The sequence below is a fragment of the Ursus maritimus genome, unplaced genomic scaffold (genome assembly GCF_017311325.1).
Source record: "Ursus maritimus isolate PB19 unplaced genomic scaffold, ASM1731132v1 scaffold_22, whole genome shotgun sequence".
In the NCBI taxonomy this organism is placed as follows: Eukaryota; Metazoa; Chordata; class Mammalia; order Carnivora; family Ursidae; genus Ursus; species Ursus maritimus.
The window spans coordinates 4,055,421-4,064,878 of NW_024424675.1; the positions used below are offsets into that span (position 1 = coordinate 4,055,421).

Here is a 9,458-nt window from a genome sequence, read left to right on the forward strand (position 1 = left end):
AAAGGAATCAAGATGAACAAGAAGCTATTCATGTTCTCAGTGTATTTATCAACTAGTAGGTGATATCCCGCAGATACAAAGCCAAAGGCCATAAATGCCAAATGCAAAGTTCAAAATGCTATGAGAATTCTGAGGAAAAATCATTTTAGGGTGGAGGGATAAATTGAGTTTATGTGGAAGGTGGAGTGTGCTCGTGCAGTCTCCTGGAAGGGTTTTAGATGGTAGGATGGGCAACACCTTCTGGGAAAGGGATGGGCTCCCTGAGAAAGTAGACACCAAGACAGGATTACACATGTAGGAGATTGATTGGGGGAACTCTCTGTGAAGGGAAAGGGGAGAGACCTGAGAAGGCAGGGAGAGAATTCAACCACAGTGCTGGTCTGACCCCCTGCGAAGGAGAGGGGGATGGAAGGACGGTTGGGCAGGAAGAGTCTCAGACTCCAACGCAGTCCTGAGAAGGTCTTGACCACACCCATGGGGAGTCCTCAAGCCAAAGTCACCCTTCAGAGGCATGTGCATGTTGCATGAGTGGACCACATTAGTATTCCTGCTTGCTCAGTAACTGCAAGTAACCCAAGAGAAGCTTAGCTTTGGCTAAGCTTTGGTGGTGAATCCAGAGAGCAGCAGCCGGAGCTAATTATCAGTCATGATCCCCACAGCAGAGAACTGAGCGGCACATTCTCATGGCTCCCACGGTTGGGCACAGGCAATGTCACTAGTACCTATGTGTCCTTCAAACCATGGTTGAAGTTCAGTGAATATGTGCCATCACTTAAAATCAAACACAAGACAACATCAAAGGGCTCCTTATCTTTTAAGCTAAACCATGGTTGCAATAGCGAAATTACGTATTTACTGTTAAAAATTACAACTACTTTTAAAATATCTCAGATGTGGTTTCAATTTCTAAAAAAATATAAAAGACATAAAAATGGTTATGAAATATCTCTTTTGTAAAAATCACAGTTAAAAACTTGAAATGGGCATTCAGAACTAAGTCAGAAACAAAGCCTGACTGAGAATCTAAAAGGTAAGTCCTTTCTGAACTGGTAGCTTAAGGCAGCATATTGATCCAATGAGAATATTAGAAAACATTTTGCAAAAGCACATCTTATGTGACGTTAAATCGCATTCAAGGCAAAAATGGAGATCAAAATTACCCCAACCATGAGAGCCACACCCAGTAGGACAGATGGTCCCACAGTTGAGAGACACGAAAGAAGACCACTGAGAACACAGCACTTCCCTGGGCCCACCTGCTGCACTCTGGGATACATGGTCACTGAGTGGAAGACCAGACAATATGTGCACTACCTGAACTTTCCTCGTTTTATATATATACATTCCCCGGCTTCTGGCCCAGTACTGAATGCATAAGTTAAAAGCATTTATGAGATTGCTCCCCAAAAGAACAATAATAAGTCTTACAGATTACAGTATTTCCTTTATTTTAAGGGGATGCATGGCACAGGAGAGGGAACAAGACATCCTCAGTTCCTATCACCTCACCAGCAAGAAAACTGGCTCAGCAGTTGGTTGACTCTACCTCTTACCTTCGCAGAGAAAACACAAGCCATGGTGTGAGAGCTCCCTCCACATCTAGGACCCCATTCTTAATTCCTCCAAGTGGCCTTAGAGGAAGCAGTGTCCCTCTTGTCAAGCCTGATCTCCTGTCCCACACTCTTGATCCCACTGAAGACCCCGCCTTTCTCCATTTGTATTCCCTTTCTCTGCACTGTTTCTTCAATTTTGCTCTTTTATTAGTTCCTTCTTCTACGTATATATACACTGAAATTTGCTCAGCTCTTAAAAAATATGAAAAGCATATCCACACATATGCACCCACCCACCCATCCTTGATCTGGGATTTCCCCCCTCTCTTTCAGGCATATTAATCTGTATTCTTTCCAGTCCATGACCCAGAAATAGGACTCAAGCTAACTAAAGAAAAACGGTGTTATTGGCACCTGCGACCGAGAAGCTCAGGGGTAGAGATGGCACAGACATGGTGAACCTCTCAGCTCACACAGCTCCAGTGCGCTCGTCTCACCCTCCATCTCTCTGCCCCACTTCCCTCTGATTATGAATTCAATTTGTGGTGGGTTCCCTCTACTCTGGGGAAAGATGAACGCTGGCAGCCCATGCTACACCCTCAGGGTTTGCAATCCAAAAGGAAGGAAGCTCTCACTTTCCCGGGACCCATGTTTCAAAATCAGGGAGTCTGACACTCTCGGGCCACTCACCAAGGGGACACGTCAGATTTGGCTCCTATTCTCTACCTACATCTTCCCGGTTCCCAACATCTACACACACCACAGGATAAAAGCCATTGTACACGTAACTCCATGGTGGCCACACCATTACCTTCACACAAGTTCCTCTCTCTGCAGTCCCTTCATCCCCGACTTGTCCACTGGGAAAACCCCGTATTCGTCATTCCAAACCCACCTCGGACCTCATCTCCCTCAGGAAGAAGCACTGGCGACTCTCCAAGAGGCCTCTCTGCTGTGCCTCCTCTGCACCGTGCGTGTGGCCACCTCTACGGTTTCACCCGCTCCACCGAGGCACTAACACCTTCATGGGAAATGTAGCTGCTTCTGTGTCTACCTCTCCTATTAAACCAGAGGTCCTGGGCTTCTGCCTTATTCATCTCTGAACACACAGCCCTCCTGAGCAAACAGACAGACAGACACAGACACACACACGCACTCACTCATACACTCTTGAAAAAAATGTCTGTGGAACTGAAATTTTTTTAAAATCCAAAGACAGCATAGTTGTCTACCACATTTATAGATTATTAATTTTACAGTACAATAACATATTCCTCCTTTAAAGCATAATTTAAAAACTTAAATTGAATCAATTTGCTATTTTGATAGTCAATTTTTTAAATAAACAATTCTCTACAGTTTTATCTATGGAAAGATCAGTACTCTAAACAGCCAGTAAAAGTATTTACGCCCAACTGCAAGTAAAGCACTTACAAACAAAATAAAAATACAAATTACAAAAGTTTACGTCAAAATATTCTGGGCCGATCAATTAGCTGTTTTCCCAGAATAAAAGGAGCAAGTCAACCATTTTCAGTTGTCCCAAACAAACCATCTGAGCTCGACTGGACTTTTATCCTAGGTTCACCCTTCTCTCTTCAGAACTCCAGACATCCCCGAGCCCTCGAGGCAGGGATTGGTGTATGTGTGATACACATATCTGTGTCCAAAGTCCATCTTACATCTTAGAAGCTACAGATATAAAACGTCAGTAATTGATGAAAAATTAGCAAAGGGAGCCTTATGGCAAAATGACTTTGCTTCAAACAAGGCTGAATGAGAGAGACAAAATAAGACTGGCTGAGGAGCCTGAAATGACACCTCAGGCTCTGCTCTGGTTGTACAAGGTCCTTTGGCACTAACGTCCATGCAAATATTTTACCACCTGCTAGGCCCGCCAAAGGGCACAGAGAGGCCAATGAACAGCAAAACACAAAAGGAGTCTTTTTATCTTCTGCCATGCTGAAATCGGATATAGCCTCAAGTCTCCCTAGAAGAATCTAGTAAGACAGACCAGGAAGAGAGCAGCACAAGTCAAAGCAACATTTTTGGGAGACACGCAAAAACTCTAGGGCTTTTGTTTACATATTAACATTCACTGAGGTGGGTAAATATATTTTCTGATATATAAATATACTTTTGAGTCAGATAACTAGCAGAGGCATAACATGGGCTTTATAATCAGGAATCCCAGCTCTGCCACTTCCCGACTGGGTGCTCACAGACAAGTAGTTACGCTCGCTGGGCCTCAGTTTCTCATCTACAGGTTGAGGGTAGGAACACGACCTGCATCAGAGGTTGTGGGAAGATTTGATGGAACCATGATGACAATAAACAACCATACCACAGCTTTCTATCCTTTTATTAAGTTCCACACCCCATGTCCAACAACCTCCTAGACGTGTCCACTTGGATCTTGCCCTTTTCTCAAACTCAACACCCCTAACACCAAATTCACCTTCCCCTATCATTAGCCAGGATCTCCTCCTAACTCCTCTGGCCCTCTCCCTGACACTCCCGTTCTCCAAAATGCCTACCGCCAATTATCAAATTACACGAATGTGTTTATTGCCACTCGGACTACAGTGGAAACGGTCGTCTCAATCCTTGCTGCTGGCAGGCTCATTGGGAGCAACACTTAGGAAAGAGCACAGTGAATCAAGTCAGAAACACGTTCAAACCCAGCCATTTGACTTCAATGGACTCTGTCCTAAGGAAATAACACAAAATATAGAAAAAGCTGCTTCCCAAGATGTTTTGAGTGGTATTATTCATATCAGAGAAAAAAGTACAAAAGAAAGAGAGAAAGGAAGGAAACAATTTAACAATCCAGGAAAGGGTAAGCTAACTTACGGTACACAATTTCGACAAATGTTTGTAGTTAATAAAAATGAGAGGGGAAAAAAATGAGAGGAACATGCTAATAATAAAATAAGTTTAAATGGCAACATTTAAAATTGTCATTGAACTTGTCCCTACCTAAAGCAGCAGATGCTTTAAAGGAAATATACCAAAATGTTCCATTTTACTCTGTCAATATAGAGAGAGTATTTGTGAGAAACTGTTCTCTCTTCTGTGTCTCCAAATATTTGGCCCAAGCCCGATGTCACTTGATTTGCCTGGACCATGGCCTCTTATCCCAGATCTCTTCTGCTTCAGACTGATCACTCCTCGCCTGGCTTCTACAAACCTCTTTCATCATTTCACTTAGGCAACCACTAGCTCCTGCTGCATTGGTCCTTTGAAATCGCACCACCCCCCTCCATTCATGGAGCATCTTAGTTCAGACCTTCGTCATTTGTCTCTTCCCTTGCTGCCAGCAGTGTCACCTGTCCCGTCACCCCCCAATCCAATTTCCTGGCCTTGCTAACAGGCAGGCAGCTCTCAAATCTTATCATTTGACCTACTAAGAGTTCTTCAAGCGGGCCCTCTCACCTGCAAGGTAAGATACAAGCTTCCAACTCAGACAAACAAGACCTTTTCTGATCTGGCCCCCAAACTGCCTCAGCTTCTGACTCTCAGGCCACCACTCCTCTCCTCCCACCAAGATCCCCCAGTCCAACTCATTCTCCTGCCCCTACCCCTGGCCTACATAGCACTCTAGTCACGCATCTGACACTGTGAACACCCTCAGGGCAAGAATTCTAGCACTCCATCTCATGACCAACATCACCTTGTGACTCCCTCACTGGACTGGAGGAGGAGCAGCCTGGTGTTCCTCACCTGTCTACATCATTGCCACGTGTATTTCACTATCAGCTCCCATCTCTCCTTTCCTGAACTGTCTTCCTGCTGCCCCTCCCAAATTCTAACTTTGCTCTGTCCAGTGTGCAGCCACTAGCCACATATAGATACTGAGCTCTTAAAAAGCAGCTAGTTTGAAACGAGACGTGCTATAAGTGTACAATACACACTGGATTTCAAAGACTTGGTATGAAAAACAGAACATAAAATATATTAATATCCTATATTGATTACCTGTTGATACGATACAGATTAGATCTGCAGGATTAAATAAAATGTATTATTAAAATTAATTTCACCTGTTTCTTTTTACTTTTTTAAATAAAAGCCACACATGTGGCTCAGTAGTCTAGCCATCCTTCAGGGACCAGCACGAGTAAAACTCCTTCAAGACGCCCTTCTGTTTGTGCCATTCTTAATGATCTTTTTTGACCCCTTGAAACCCTATAATGGAGTCCAACATATAAGCCACTATCTAATTACATACCATACTATATGCTTACTATTACATCAATTCTTCTTGCTACATCAATACCATTTCTATATGGGGATTTGTAGTGGGTACCCAACTTTTAATTAAACATGTAATCTTTGCTGGAGCAAGATAGCAATGCACAGAATTTTTTTTGATTTCTGGTTGGTTTTATTTACTCATTTACTCTCTCCTTGATGATTTCAACCATGCAGGGAGAAATGCAAGTCTGGGGACCTAATAGCTCTTTGTTCTACCTGTAATCAACACAATACATATAGGCCATTTAGTCCGTAGCTTGGCCCCCTGTAAGGTCTGTCTGCGCCTCAGTCTCCCTCCTTGTCAAATAAAGTTAATAATATCAAGCCAATCTACAATACGTAGCCAGATTAAAGTAGCTAAGCAAGTTCTAACTGGAGCCATTACCATGAATGTGTGTCTCTCAGCCAACTGTCTTAAACACAGACTAATTTCTATAAAGAGAGAACAAATTCATAGCAATTATCAAAATATAAAGGGTGGTGTGGGAAAGTACCTATCAAAATACCTGTCCTATCCTATTAATGATGGGATGCAAGTAATGGCAGAGGAAACTTTACATGCCTGCTGAAAGCTGAAGTAGTTTATACATTATACTTGGAATAACCTTTACAAGGTAGACATTACCATACCCATTTGACAGAGTAAAGAAACTGAGGTTCAAAGACAGGCTAAGTAACCAGCCAAAGTGATGCTGCCACAGGCTGCAAATCCAGATCAATTATATCATCTTTGTATGTAAAAAAGAACATCTGTATTATCACTTGAAGACAAAACAGGTGAAAAGCAAGAGTATTACATAAATATGCAAATAAAAATACAACAATAATGTCCATTCATTTCCTTCAAATAGTTTTCTTGATCTTGGCTAATTCCTGTCTTTCAGATCAGGAGGCCATTTTTTCTAAGTAGACTTTTAAGTAGCAAATAAATAGGGTATATTACGTGTCAGGAACTAGTACCTTAACGAACTGTTTTTCTTTAAAGTCTTTACACCACAGTTGTTAGCGTAAGTTTACATTAGACATGACTAGAATTCTTCAGACACATTTACAAAAACGTAGTCCCTACGGATAAAGATTGCAAAAATAAAGTACACTGGGTCATTCCACAAACAAATGCATCCACAAAAAACAACCTAATAGCAAAGAACCTCTCTATGGTACAAAACTGAAGTCATAATGAGCTCAATGAAATGAAAAAAGAAAGTTCCTCAAAATAAGATACTGCACCTTAAAGTGAAACCACAATTACAGAGCCTTGAAAACGAACTACTTTCTCAGAATGGTAACAATGTACTGTGCATCTCTAAGAAGCCAAACTGATCTAGGTTTAATTGATTCTGCCTTTACAAAATGGAGCGAACTTAATCCTGCAGACCGAGGACAAAAGTTTGAATTCTCTAGCACAGAAAAAGTCCCAGAGCATCAAATGCTTTAAAATACTGTTCAACTTTCCTCTATCAAAAATGTCCCTGCAGTAGGTGTTAATCAGTCACTACTAAGAACTCTGCACAACACAACCTGTGTGTGCATGAGATTTTACTACAGGGAGGAGACGCTGCAGTTTACCAAGGACACCACACTTCACTTTCAAAAGTCTTGAAAACTAAAACTAATCCCTCTTAACAGTAAGTAATTAATTTACATTTCATTCCAAACTGAACAAGATAGTGTAAATCTCAAGGAATCCGAGACTGTGAATAACTTGGCAAAACCGTGTGTGTGTGTGTGTGTGTGTGTGTGTGTGTGTGTGTGTGTGTTTCCTCAGAGGTACTTCGCAGGGTACAAATAGAAATAATTGGCAACTTTCAATCTCATGAGCAAGATCTTTATTTAAAATTCTCACATATAAAATGAATTCTTTTATGTCATATTTCTTCAAGTGACAGACACATTAAGACTACGTGTCCTAAATCAGATGCTTTTTCCTCATTTTAAGAATAAAAAAGACATCTAGAAGAAACAAGGTGTCCTTCTCTCAGCCCCTCAAAACACTACAGACAGCAGAGGTGTTTAGTCCTTCACAAAAGTTAAGGCTAAGTAGGGAAGAAAATAGAAAACAAAACACAGCTCAGCAAGGCAGAGATCACATGCAGCAGGTGACAGGAAGCCTCGTGGACACTTCACAGCCACAAGGATGAGCTTCATCTCAGGTTAACAGCGGGCCCCCCTGGGCTCCACAGAACCTCCACCCCGCAGTCCATAAAAACGAAAGAAGGCAAATAACTATCACTGCCATCCTGGCAATAAAGAAGCAGCCGCCTCCTTGAACCCAGGAAAGCCACCCCTTCCTCCGACAGGAGGAGCCCACGTCACACCAAGGACACGAAGAAACCCAAGCAGCCAGACCCAAAATAAAAATAAAAATAAAAAGAGGAGCATAGGAAGAGAGATGACAGCTAAATTAAATTTATCCTGGGAGCGCTCCGAGGCTCAGTGTATTTGAAAACTCCGACTCAAAAGTAAAAATAAAATTTAAGGACAGGGGGCCCACAAAAGAGATGACAGTTCAATTAAGTCTGTTGTGGGAACACTTGGAGACTCAGTCACTTAGGGCGTCAGAGTCAAAAATTAAAGTTAAAAAACGAGAGGGGAGGTGACAGTTCAGTGTGTGTGTGTGCGTGTGTGGCCCAGGAGCACCTGGAGTGCAGGTTTGGTGGGGAGGGGAGAGAGTCAAGGCTCGGCCGGCCTCGAGGTGACCCGGCGTGAATCCGGGGTAAGTTTACACTCTGGGCGACAGGGCAAAGCCCCAGGGCCAGAGTGCCCACTGTCGGGAACAATGCTGGGCCGGGAAAGTAGGGTCTCACGCCACCCCCACCGCACCCCACCCCCATACCGTCCGCATCCCAGGCCCGACCCTCGTCTGCCCACGTCCGGGCAGGTGCCCCCGAGCCGGGCGCCCCAGAGCGCTCCTCACCCAGCGGCGCCCGCAGGTGCTTCAAGCGCGTCAGCACGTCCTTCTTGGGGTCCAGCACCTTCTGGGGGGACTTCTTCACATCTCCGTGGCTCCTTCAGGAGAACATCCCGCTGCGGGGAACCCGGGACCCGCCGGCGGGGCAGGAGGCGCCTGCCCTGTGCTAATCACTACATACTGTCTGGGTTGGTGCGTGTGGCGCGCGGGCCACTCGCCGCCCCCCGCCGGGCTGCCACCGCTGCCTCCGCCGCCGCTTCAACTATGGCTCCAGGAAGGAGGGGCGGGCCGGGTACGGCGAAGGGCGGGGCAGGAAGGCGGTGTCGGCGCGGAATCGACGGCCCCGCCCCGCGGGGGGCGCCGGTCGGCCCTAAGTGCACGGCGCACGCGCACGCGATTTGGATCCGCCTCGCGAGGGCGCGCCTGGAGCGCAGAGTCGGCACCGCGAATCACAAAGGAGCTTGGAGCACGAACATGCTGTACTACAAGTCCCTGGATGCACAGCGACAGAGCCCTCCAATCACGTTGGCGTGTCTTAGGCACGATGGAGGTAAATGGGCTGGGTCTGAGCACGTCCTTCCTCCTCACCCCGCTGTGAGCCGCAAGGCCTTTAGGGAAATGTAGTTCTCCAGGGAGCGAGGCGCGGTGACTTACCTTTCCAGTGTCCCCCAAGTCACTGGATGGCATCTGCCCACTCCCACCACCACCCACCGCCACCCCCACCCCCAGAGAGGTCC

The 9,458-nt window shown here is 45.0% G+C and overlaps 1 protein-coding gene across 20 annotated transcripts in view; it reads right to left on the reverse strand.

Annotated features, from left to right (window-relative positions):
• Positions 1-9,022, reverse strand: part of LOC103677872 (ral GTPase-activating protein subunit alpha-2-like) — a 130,783-nt gene extending 121,761 nt beyond the window's left edge. For 14 of the 20 annotated variants that reach the window (XM_040637919.1, XM_040637914.1, XM_040637913.1 and 11 more), the window contains exon 1: positions 8,728-9,021. The gene's annotated coding sequence lies outside the window, so the exon portion shown is untranslated. Of the gene's footprint in view, positions 1-8,646 lie in introns of all 20 variants that reach the window. The other 6 variants (XM_040637917.1, XM_040637902.1, XM_040637920.1 and 3 more) reach the window with 4 other exon arrangements.
• Positions 9,023-9,458: the final 436 nt, after the last annotated feature.